A 12,946-nucleotide genomic window follows, 5' to 3' on the forward strand; every position below is an offset into this window, starting at 1 on the left:
GCCCAATAACCCTCAAATACAAGGCAGAAGGGGGCTCCCCTTGAAACCTGAAAGCGGTAAATTTAAGACCAATAAAGGGAAGTTTTGCTTTGCACAGAGGGGGTAGGGGCTAAAAATACTAGTGGCTACAAGAAGTATTTAGATGAATTCATAGATAGTTGATCTTCACGCAGCAGTCAGAGTCATCTTTTCAAAACGTAAACAACACTTTACTGTCCAAAACCTCCCACTGCACTTGTAGTAAAATTCAGACTCTTCTTGCTGGTGGCTTCCCCACCCTCCTCTCCTGCCCACCTCCTTGCTCGCTTGACTCCAGCCATGCTGCTCTCCTGTCTTTAGGACATGCGCTGCTCTTCCTGTCTTGGAGACTTTGCATGTACCCTTCCCTCTGCTAGGCTGCTCTCCTCTCTGCTCTTTGCCTGGGTGGCTCTTTCTCACCCTCCACACCTCAGCCTAAATATCATCTCTTTCAGGGGGCTTTCCCTGCATGAACACACAGCTGAGTCAGTGCCTGGTCACTCTGTCTTGTCACCTGTGCTTTTGTTCCTTGCCCTTATTATAAGCCATAATAATTAATTGATTAGCTTGTTTTGTGTCTGTCTCCTTCTGCTGGACAGTGAGCTCCATGAGGTCAGAGTGTCCCTGAATGTCTTTTCATCCCCGTGTTCCCAGAACAATTACCCTGCCAGCTTAGTGCCTAGCATGTTGTAGTTATTCATTCAGCACTGACTGTGCTGGATATAGTCCTAAACCCTTTTGTATGAATTTACCCATTCAGTCCCCACACATCAACCCTGTAAAAGAGGTACTGTTAGTATCATCCTTATTTTATAGTTAAGGAAACTAAGGTACAGATTGGTTAGAAATTTACCCAAGGTTATAGCTAGTGAGTGGTAGAGAAGAGATTACAATTCAGGCAGGTGGGCTCCAGAGTCTGTACTCTTAACCACGACTCTCTCCTCCTTCTCCAATATTTATTGAGAAGGTCATCAGTAGACAGTTGAAGAGTGAATGAATGAATGAATGAATGAGAGGCAAAGGGATTGGTACAAAGGGTCCTGGAATCAGATGGGTGGAATTGGGACCCAGCTCTGTCTTCTCTGAACTTGGGTCTCAGATTCTAACTCTATTAAGGAAAAAAACCAGGGGCTACCCTGGTGGCGCAGTGGTTAAGAATCTGCCTGCCAATTCAGGGGACACAGGTTTGAGCCCTGTTCTGGGAAGATCCCACATGCCGCAGAGCAACTAAACCCATGCACCACAACTACTGAGCCCACGTGCCACAACTACTGAAGCCCGTGCGCCTAGAGCCTGTGCTCCACAACAAGAGAAGCCACCACAATGAGAAGTCTGCGCACCACAACAAAGAGTAGCCCCTGCTCACCGCAACTAGATAAAGCCCGTGTGCAACAACGAAGATCCAATGCAGCCAAAAATAAATAAATAAATTTTAAAAAAGGAACAAAACCAAGAAACCTCCCTGAGAATGCCTCAAAGCAATAAGAAAATAAACCTAAACAACCTAATAGAAAAGTGGGCAAAAGGCTTGAACATGCAGTTCACTGAAAAAGAAACCAGGATGGAAAATAAACAAATGGAAAGACGCTACACCTCATTAGGGAAATGCAAATGGTGACTGACATATTGGGCACCGTGAAGATGTCTGGTGTTGGTTGGTGTTGGCGAGGACCTGTTAGTAAGTGTTGGTGAAGATGTGGAGCAACTGGAACTCTCATCCGCTGTGGCAGCGGGAGGGGAGAGTGTTCATGGGTATGAGCACTTTGGAAAACAACTCGGCACCACTTGTAAAGTTAAACATGGACGTACCTGGATGACCCACAATTTCAATCTCAGATATGTAGCTCAGAGAAACTCCCACATGTGTGCACCAAGAGACAGGTATAAGAATGATCACGGCAGCCCTAGTAGTTATAGCAAAATACTAGGAACAACCTACATGGTCATTGACTGGAGAATGGATAAAGAAGCTGAGGTCTAATTTAGACGATGGAGTACAAGATTGCTGAGAAAATGAATGAATGTCAGCTAAAAGGCAAAATCATGTATGTATTTTAGAAACCTAGTGATGTGTGAAAAAAATCAGCCAAAGAGGAATATCTATGCATCATATTATTTATATAAAAGTCAAAAAGCAAACAAACCAATATGTTGTGTAGGATCCATTCCCATAGGGTGACAGTATTTTATTTTCCAAAGCAAGTGAATGGTGATCACAAAATTCAGGACTGTGCTGAACTCTGGAGAAAGGCAAGGAAGAGAATTGGGGAAGCACGTAGCTGGCTTCAACGGTGCTGGTAAAGTTCTAGTGCCCAAGTTGGGGCAGTAGGTTCATAGTTGTTTCTCTTCATAAACCAGACGTTCATCACACATTTTTTTGTATTCACCAAATATTACATAATAAAGGCTTTTTAACTTCTGCAGTTTTCAGGGCTGTTGGAAGAATCAAATCGGAGTGTGGATAGAGTGGTTTCATTCATTCAACAAGCATCCACCATATACCAGTCATCCTCTTAGAAGACACAAAAAATGAGAACATGACTCAGTTGGGAGGAAGTAGCTCAAGATGAGAGAAGTGAAGAGCACCAGCTTTGGTGCTACAGGGAGACTTGGGTGCAAATCCCAGCTTTGCTATTTACTAGCTGTATGACCTTGGGTAATATACCCAGCCTCCCTCCTCCTCAGTTTTCTCATCAACATCAGGAATAACAGTCATGGGATGCTATAAGTCTTAGATAAAGCTTTAAAGATAACTGGCTCGCCAGGATAAAGGCATTTAGTAAGAGCTCAGTCAATGTTGTTGTTTGTGCAACGTGCTGAGGAGGTGGGGTGGAGAGGAGGGTGTCAGTCTGCCCACGTGAGCGCTGAATGGTAGGAGAAGGAGTTTGAACCCTTAAGGCTCAGAGGGATCATTGAAGTTTTGAGGCAAGGCAGGGACAAGATTTGTGTCTCAAAAAGATCCCCCTGGCTAAAGCGAGGGGTAAGACCTGAGCCAGGAAGCCCGCTTAAGAGGCTGTTAAGGGCTTCCCTGGTGGCGCAGTGGTTGGGAGTCCGCCTGCCGATGCAGGGGACATGGGTTCGTGTCCCGGTCCGGGAAGATCCCACATGCCACGGAGTGGCTGGGCCCGTGAGCCATGGCCGCTGAGCCTGCGCGTCCGGAGCCTGTGCTCCGCAACAGGAGAGGCCACAACAGTGAGAGGCCTGCGTACCGCAAGAAAAAAAAAAGAGGCTGTTAAAATAATCCAGGTGAGAGATTATAGAGTCCTGAGCTAGGGGGTGTGGAGTGCACAGGGACAGGAGGGCTGGAAAGAAAGGGATGGATTCTAGAGCTACTGGGGAGATAAAATTGATGGGACTGAAGACTGTATCTGGGGGCAAAGGAGCAGAAATCACATGGAACAATATCTAGGTGTGATGCCCTGAGACAGGGAACCGAGAAGGAGAAGCAGGTTGGAAGGGAGAACAGGAGGATGAGTTCAGAGGTGGTTTAGTTGAGTTGGGGTGCTTGGGGGTCACTAAGGGGAGATGTCTAGGAGGTGCTGTATTTACACCTTGGGAGCTCAGGGCAGAGGTCAGCTTGGAGAAGGTAACTAGGAGTGAGTGACGGCGTCTATCTAGAAAGGTAATGGAGGGTGTGCAGCGGGCTGCGTTGCCCACATTCCCAGTGGCAGGAGGAGGAGGAAAATAGGACTGTGAGGTCTGCTTGAAGCTGAGGGAGGTTCTCACCTTGAAGGAGGAGGAGTGGCCTGCCCCAGAGTCACAGATAGACTGAGAAGAGGCCACCAGATCTGGCCATAATGAGTTGTCAATGCTCTGGGCAGGATCATTTTGTCGCATTGTGGGGACTGAACTTGGAGAAGCTTTTCTCAATGTTCCCAGAGTGAATTATGACCCCTTTAATGCTCCCCCTACAGCTCCTGTCCACCCTGCTCACCCCTTAGGTCTTACTCATCATATTTGTTCAGTGTCTATTCCTGGTTGGTTGTAAACTCAGGAGCAACCCAGGAATTGTGCTAAACATGATATTTCATTTGAGCCTCGTTTCAGTTTCAAGAAATCTATATTATTTTCATCCCCACTTAGCAAACTGAGGCTCATCTGAAGGCCCTGAAAGTGGGGTGGACTTATTTGGCTAAGATCGAGGCCAGGTTCCATCCCTAACTTATGGGTGACAGACAGGAAAATAAACTCATAGCATCTGAACCTCCAATACCTGAACTCGGTGGTTCTCAAACTTTAACCTGCATAAAACACCAGACTGGTGTGAATTCGCAGATTCTTAGGCCCCAGACTGCAGAGATTCTGATTCAGCAGATGCGAAGCAGTGTCCGGGGACCTAGTTTATTAACCAGCACCCCAGGTGATTCCCATGCAGGTGATGGAGGGCCACCCTTGAGGAAACATTAACCCAATGGTGTGCTGCGCACACGGTCCAATTTCAGGCAGCAGAGTGGTCCTGGACCCCGAAGCTACTGGTTTCTGGCAATCGGTTAGGGCTCTGGGCTGCAGCTGGGAGCAGGCTGGGGCTGGGGGAGGCAGTGGGTGGTAATAAAGAAACAACAGGAAGCTCAGCTTTTATTAGCCCTGGGTAGTCGCAGCTGCAGGTGAGTAATCTGATTTCTGCGGCGTCCTGTTTTCTCTGCTGCCTGGCGGTTCCTCGACACCCACTCACCTGCCACCAGCCACGGGAGAAAGGGCGGGTAGGAGGGAGGATGGGCGTGGGACTCCGCCTGCTTGCGTCCCTCGCCCGCGCCCACACGGGCACACCCGCTGCGCCGTGCCCACCGGCCACGCACCTGGCGCGCGTGCTGCGGGGCAGGGCAGGGGGAACACCCACTCGCGGCCCTGCCGCGCCCCCAACCCCGGTTGCCCCCCCGACTCCGGGCGCGCTCCCCCGTCAGAAGGCCTGGTGCCATCTCCCAGCTCCGCCGCTGACTTCTAAGCCTCAGTTGCCGCCTCTGTAAAATGGGAGAATACCCACCTCCCAGTGTCAGGCTGGTGAGATGGGGAAGCGACGTGAACGTTATAAACTCTAAAGCTCGGTACGATGCCGAGGCGTCAGGAAGAACCTAACAGAGGCAAATCGAACTGCTCTGGGCCTCAGTGCCCTCATTTGTGAAATAGGAATGATTAACCCTTCTTCATGAGCAGATAATGCTCACGAAGTGCCTAGACCACGGTACACAGTGAGGGCAGCAGCTATCGTTGTGGTTATCATCACTTACTGCCCAGTCCAGAGGCAGGCATTCCCTCCTCTCACTCAGGTACTCTGGGCTTCCTTGGTTCTCAGCTCCTACCTGGGAAATGGGGAGGATGGGGGAGGCTCGGATGGGAAAAGTCTGAGGATCTGAGAGACTCAGGCACTTGCCCAGTCCTGGGGATTGGTTCCATCCCAAACTCTCTGAATCAAATTTTCCATCTGTAAAATGGGGTTGATAACGTCCTCCCTGACAGTCCACTGGGATGTAAAGATCAAATGAGAAAATAAACCTGGAAACACTTGTAAATTGTGAAGTGCTGTCCACATGCAAAAAAAATTTTTATTATTTTGTCCTACAGGGTCAAGGATTGGTCAAGAACCAAACTAGATTTAGCCAGTGAGTTACCGAGGGTCCCCTTGAGAAAGGCCACTGGACTTTACCTTCGCTCATGGAGCCCACCTTGTCACGCCACACTGGCACAAAAGTGGGGAGGGAGATCCTACCATCAGGGGGTTCAGGGTCCAGTTACTCAGAGGTAAAAGTGTTGTGGAAGCACAGAGGAGGGAGGAACGGGTGAGGCAGGGAAGGGGTGACAAGGAGGAGGACTTCCCGGAGGAGTCAGCCATGAGAGGACTCTTTGAGGGATGGTTGTAGTTCCCATGAGGAGAAGGGGAGGTGTATTCCAGGCAGAGACAAATTCCAGCAGAGAAATCCAGGGATGAGAAAGTGTGTCGTGTGTTCAGGGAAAGGGCATGAAATGTGGCTGAAGTGCAGGGCGGGAAGGAGGGAGGAGTTCAGATGAAGGCAAACTGGGCGGGGCTTCCAGTGCCTCCCTAGGGAGCTCAGACTCCATCCTGAGGTTGATGGGGACGCATGCAGGCTTCGAAGCAGGGGAAACATGTGGTCAGGTGTGGGTTCTAGAAAGATCACTGTGGTAGGTGCAGAGAATGGGTAAAGGCAAGAAGAGGGAATAGATGACAGACTGAAGCTGTTGCTTTGAGTTGAAGGTGGCCCGAACCAAGGCAATGGCAAGGGACAGATGGGCGAGAACTTTCTGAAACAGAACAGCAGTACTTACAGTAAAACGATTTGAGGGAGAGAAGGTAAAGGTGACTGAATTTTCTGTCTCTGGAGCTTGAGGTGGAAGGGGACAAATTAATTGTGATGGGGAACCCAGGAAGGGAGCGGGATGAGGTCACCTTTGAGGTACGGGTCAGACATCCATTTCTTCAAGGGCTGTCTGTGCTAAACCCCCAAATGTGGGAGTAGATAAGACCCAACATCTTCCAGGGAGAGGCTAGAGAGAAGAGAATATTAGGAATCTTTTCATTATAAGTAACAGAACTCAATTCAAACTAGGTTTAAAAAATTGTTTTTAAGGAGAAAGAGAGAGATTAAGAATCTAGTGGCTCTGTTTTCTTGGAGTTTCAAGGGAGTGTCAACTTCAGGCATTGCTGGATCCAGGATTCCTGATAATGTCATTGGATTATCTCCCCACCACCTCCATCTATCGATTCTGTGTGTTTCTGCCTTTCTTTAAGAATGGGCTTTCTTCTCTTTCTCTCCCATGGCAGATGGGCCCTCTCCAGTCCCAGGAAAGATACTCACATGTTCACATTCCATCAGCTCACACTGCAGAAGGAGAAAGCCTATGGTCCCCACTAGCTGCATCGACAGTCCTGGGGGGGCCTTAACCGGCCAGCCTGCATCACACGTCCAAGCCCAACCCAACCACTGTATCAAGGAGAATGGGGCCCAGTGATTGGTCTACTTGCCTTTCCCAGTGGGTAGGAACCTGTTTGGACACCCCACCAGCCCGCAGGTTTGAGGCCAGAACACTGGGGAACACCAACATTTCCAGGTTGAACATAACTTGGGAAGGAAACTGAGGAGTCTGAGAGAGGTTCTGGGAGAAGCAAGGTCTTCAAGGGAGGAGAGAAGTTCTACAAGGAAGCAATGGGCAAAGGCTAATTCTGGAAGGGGTGACAGGCTCCCACGGTTCTGGGCTCCAACAATCCACCCTCCCCCGGAGTGGAAATAGGCTGTGGGCCCTGATGGACCAGTGCAGATTCTACCACCACCCCCAGCAGAGCCCATTTCCCTACCTGTGAAATGAGGAAACTAACAGAACACCCACCCCATAGGATGAGTGAGAGGTACAGGCAAGATGGCACTGAGAAGTGCTTACCCCAATGCCTGGCACATGCTAAATGCTCAATAATTGGCAGTTACTTATTGGGCTGGTGGAAGAAATAGTTAGTAGTGACAGTGGTCATAGTATCCAGAAGCCTGCTACCCTGATAGGGTAGAAAGTTTAGCTCATACATTCAGCACCACTGAGGCCTCATTCATTTACCCATTCAACAGTCCTTAACGGAGCACCTGCGGTATACCAGCCGCCTGCCAGACACAGCAGATGTCAAGGAGGCTAGAACACAGGCATCTGAGGCAGCATGGGATATGATGTGATGGCGAGTAGCTTACCATACGGGGTGATAAGTGCCACAGGGACCGGGCTGTGAGAGCCAGAGAAACGCGGTCCATATGGAGGCACTGGGGCAGCCCCACAGGAAGGCAACATTTGAGGTGGGTCCAAAAGAAAACTGATGAGGACAAAAAGAGCTGACATTCTGTGCACGTCCCAACGGGTCAGGTGCTGGATGTGCTGAGCATTTCCACATATGAGGTGAGGACCGCTGTCCCCATTTCATGGATGAGGCAGTAGGGGCCCAGAAGGGTTAGGTGGCTTTTGCTCAAAGTCACAACGTTTATAAGTGGGGGCACCAGGGATGGTCTGACCCCACCGGATGAGTTTACCAGGTGGAGAAGAGAGGAGGGGCAGGATGCCGGGCAGAGAGAGAAAAAAAACATGACCCAGTCTCTGGGATGGGGAGAGGAAGCCAGGGTTCCCACACTGGGCAAGCCCTCACCTGAGGGAGGGTGAGGCAGGGAGAGTATGACACGGAAAGATGGGGGCCATGACCTCCAGCAAGCTCTGTGCCTCCTGGAACCTCAGTCTCCTTATCTGTACAATGGGGATGAGCAAGTCTATTATCTCCATCCCCATTTTACAGATGAGGAAACAGATCAAAGCCTTGTGGCTGCGGAGCTCACGGGCCAGGGCCACAGCGCTGCGGCATTGCTGCTACCAGTGCAGATGAGATGTGAAAGTTCGCTGCAAACCCTCCTCTCTGTCTCAAGGGTGGTAGCCACAAACAGCACCCCGAGAGAAGCAGGCGCCTCCATGGGAGCAGCCCTCAGGGCATCCCAGAAAACAGTCCTGTGCTCCTACTCAGAAATTCAGTCTCTTAAAGACCTTAGAGAAAATGTCATTCGTGCACTGGGGAGAAGGCATGCAACCTGCAGATGCAGAAACTGAGCCCAGAAAGAGGGGAGCATCTTGTGCAAGGTCACACAACGAGCTGTGCTAGAGATCCATCCAGAGTGCAGCTCACCTGACACCTGGTTCTGTGCTCTTTCTCCATTCCACACTCCACTCCTTACAAATGGCCTCTCACCTTGCCTCCGCGATAGCAATCTCTACTGGTCCTGAACAGTTAATATGGACCAGGCACTTCACCTTTCTTTATCTCTTGTCCTCCAAGCCACCCTGTGGAGTGTTATCCAGGGCAGCCATAAGGTCTAGAAACAGAGGCAAATATACATACACAATATATGGTTCATTGATTGTATATTAGAAAACATGTCAAATAATGATCAATGCATCGGGACTTCCCTAGTGGTGCAGTGGTTAAGAATCCACCTGCCAGTGCAGGTGTCACGGGTTTGATTCCTAGTCCGGGAAGATCCCGCATGCTGCAGAGCAACTAAGCCCGTGCGCCACAACTATGGAGCCTGAGCTCTAGAGCCTGCAAGCCACAACTACTGAGCCCCCGCCCCACAACTACTGAAGCCCGTGTGCCTAGAGCCCATGCTCCGCAACAAGGGAAGCCACCGCAATGAGAAGCCCACACACCGCAACAAAGAGTAGCCCCCCACCTGTCGCAACTAGGGAAAGCCCGCGTGCAGCAACGAAGACCCAACACAGCCAGAAATAAAAAAAATAATAAATTAAAAAACATAATCAATGCATCTAGACTTTATAGCCACCCTATAAATTATGCAATCCTGGCTTACAGATAAGAAAACTGGGGTTCAGAGATGTGAGAAGTCTGCCTCAGGGACTCACAGCTAGGAAGTGACAGCATGGGGATTAGTATCCAAGCATCTCTGACTCCAAAGCCGGAGTCCCCACCCCAAGCTGCTGTTGGATAAGAGATGGAGGGACCTGCAAAGGGAGGTGAGGACTGATGACAGAAGGCTCTGATCCCCAGCGATGAGGGAGGTAACAGTTATTGTAGTGGCTAAACATTAAGCCCCCGCAGGCAGGCTGCCTGGGTTTGAATCCTGCTCTGCCCTCAGGCAAGTCACTGGTCCTCTCTGAGCCTAATTTCCTCATCTGTATAATGGGCATGGTAATAATGTGCTCACCTCATTCGTTCATTGGGAGGGTTAGATTAGAAGAGTGTGTGGCACATGGCAAGCACAGCGGAAGTGTTGCCTCTTATTTGCTGGCATCTTGTATGGCATTTTGCAGTGACTGCCTTGTCTACCAGCAGTACTGCTTTTATAACAATTGTGGGTTCTGGAGCTGGCCGCCTGGGCTCTGCCACTTGCTAGCAGGTGGTCTAGAGCTTAGAGGGACACTTAAGGTGGGGCTCATGAAGTTTAAGTCTCAGGTCTCTCACTTGCATGGCCTTATACCTCATTTTATATTCATAATTTTATATTCTTTTCCTTAAAGGGACCCCACAACATTGTGTAAGCTCTACTGACATCCTGCGAAATGTAGATCTGCCCCTGTGTGTGCAATGCATTTGGTCTCTCCGTGTACCTCAGTTTTCTCATGTCTTTAGTGAAGAAAGTGTTATTGTGCTGATTAAATGAATGAATATGTGTAGAATGCTTTAAAAGCGCCTGGCACGTAGGAAATGCCCAATAACTATTGAGCTCTTAGGTGAATCTCCAGCTAGTGCATGTGCTAAGTGCTAGTAAATGCGCTGAATGTTTAATCCTGGCCATGTTATTTAATGATGTTTAATCTTCACAACAACCCCTCCCATTTTACAGGTGAGAAAACAGAGGCTCAGAGAAATGAGGTCACAGAGCTTGGAAGCTAAAGGGGTCTGACTCGAGAGCCTTGCCTGGAACTGCTGCCCCACCACCTTCCTGTTTAGGATGGGCCCCAGCCCCCTGGCAGCTGAACCTGGAGGACCCAGGTCCCACCTCAGGCAGGCACCGTCTGCCAGGCTCTGATCACCCGAAGGAGGGTAACACGCTCCCCCAAGTCCAGCTGGGTCCGGGCCCTGCCACACCTAGTACCATCGTCCTGCCTGCCCCCTAGAGCTTCCTCTTGAGCCCCCGACACCAGAGGCACTGGCCCAGGTGGGGCCGAGGCCAACGGGTGACAATGACCGATTTAGAAAGTAAAGTTGCTTCTCAAACAAATAAGAAAGAAGAGGAAAGAAAGAAATGGCCTGCCCGCTTCCTGCCCCACTCTCTCCCAGCACCTGGGGCCCAGCTGCAGGGTTTTCACTGCTTGTTTTTTCATCCTGCCTCTCTAGGAGCCTCTTCTTAAAGCCCCAGGTTCCCTGCCCATGGGTGGCGGGATGATGGTGGAGCCAATGGAAATAAGCACTCTCCATGATTGTCCTATTGTTACTGTCTCGAGTATTGTTTTGGACAATGTCAATAATCATAACAATTTGGGTTTCCTGCAGTTGGGAGAAGGGGGGATTACCAGCTTGCACTTGGGAGCGGCCATCCTGGCTCTGAGACTTCTGAGGGGTCAGGTCATTCCTTCTCTCTGGGCCTCAGTTTCCTTGTCTGTAAAGTGGGGATGGGGTTGTGGTGAGGGCTGGATGAGGCAAGCATGAGCACGGAAAGCACAGGCACGCCCCGGTGGGGTGGCAGCTACTCAGTCAGTTACTATGAAAGCCAGGATCACGCAGGAACACAATTTTAAGAGCTTCTGCAGGTGAGGTTGGAAAGCTCAGTGGACTGGGAGGTAAAATAATCCTAAAGCCCTTGGTATGTTCTAGCCAATGTTTTGTGTTTGTTTTATTTTATTTAATTTATTTATTTATTTATTTTTGGCTGCGTTGGGTCTTCATTGCTGCGCGCGGGCTTCCTCTAGTTGTGGCTCCACCAGGGAAGCCCCTAGCCGATGTTTTAAGTGCTTTTACATAGAATAACTCATTTCATCCTTAGCACAACCAAATGAAGTAGATACTATGTCATCCCTATTTTACAGATGAGGAAACTTAGATCCAGAAAAATGACTTGCTTGAGGTCAACACATCTGGTAGGTGCAGAGCCAGGATGAGCTCAGCCTGTCTGGATCCAGAATCAGTGCTCTGAGCTGCATACACTGCCTTGAGGGCAGGTCTGGCTCTGTAGGGTCTGATTTGCTGTGTGACCGTGGACGAGTCCTTTGCCTTCTCAGCCTCAGTTCTTGATCTGCAAAGTGAGCAGCCTGTAATACCTGCCTACAGGTATCAGACCATCCTAAGGGAGTGTTGTGGCCAGATTTAGTGACAATGTAGAGAAAGACAATGAATGAATATACCAGGGGCTCAGGAAGCCATGGCTGTCGCTGCCATAATTATTATTAGTTTCAGAGTCACAGGCAAGAGCCAGCCTGGAGGATGCTGAGGACCCTGCCCAGCTCTGAAAATCTAAGTCCTGTGGTTGCAGCTGGGGAGCGACTCTAGGAGGCACCTGGTGAGAGGTGGCTACACCCGTTGGGTCTAGTGGGGCTAAAAAAATCCCTGAGGCTGCCACCGTGCAATCTGCCCGTCACCTGCCCCAGTTAATGGCAAACTCTTCCACCCTGCTTCCCTGCCCCACCCCTACCTCCCACGAGCTGTGTGGCTCTGGAGAAATCACTAGACCTCTCTGAGACAGGAAAAGGACATGACCTACATGAGAGATAATGTAGACAAAGTGCTTAGCATAGAGCCTGACATGGAGTCATGAAGAGGCAACGAGAACCAAAATTTTGAGGCCGACCTATGTTCCAGTCCTGGCCATTTCCTGCTGTGTGACCTTGGGCAAGTTTCTTAGACTCTCTGAGCCTGGAAAAGGATTAGCACAGCACCCAACACACAGTAGTTGCTTAACTAACGACTATGGTTGGCTGTGACCATTTCTTGTACTTTCTAAGGATGTCCAGAGACCCTCAAAGATTCTGGGGGCCTAATGTTCTCTCTAGTGCTGGATTTCTCTGTTTGTCCCTCCGGAACTGTCATCTGCCCATCTCCATCTGTTCTGTGCCTGGTAGGTGACCTTTGTGGGTGATATCAATGGCCTCCTTTGCCCTCTGGCTTCTGCTTGGGTGGGGCAGGAGGGCAGAGGCAGGCGGACAGTGAGGAGAGCTTATTTATTCCCCCAGCCCCTTCCTGCAGGGTTGCCACAGGCTGTCTGTGTCCCTCACCCAAAGGCTACAGCTCCTGTCAGTGGCCCCGTGCATACATCTCTGGCCCTGGGTCCAGGTAACCTCTCCCTCCCCACCCTTCAGGCCACGAGTGGTAACGGCTCCACCTTGTTGCCAGCCCCGGGATACTGCGCCATCCCTTCTGGTTTCCCTAGATCCTGCCCACATCTTTGTTAATAGACCCTTGATTGAACTCTCTTCAAATTACTCAATTTGAGTGCACCATCTGTTT

The sequence above is a fragment of the Globicephala melas genome, chromosome 1 (assembly GCF_963455315.2).
Source record: "Globicephala melas chromosome 1, mGloMel1.2, whole genome shotgun sequence".
Lineage (NCBI taxonomy): Eukaryota > Metazoa > Chordata > Mammalia > Artiodactyla > Delphinidae > Globicephala > Globicephala melas.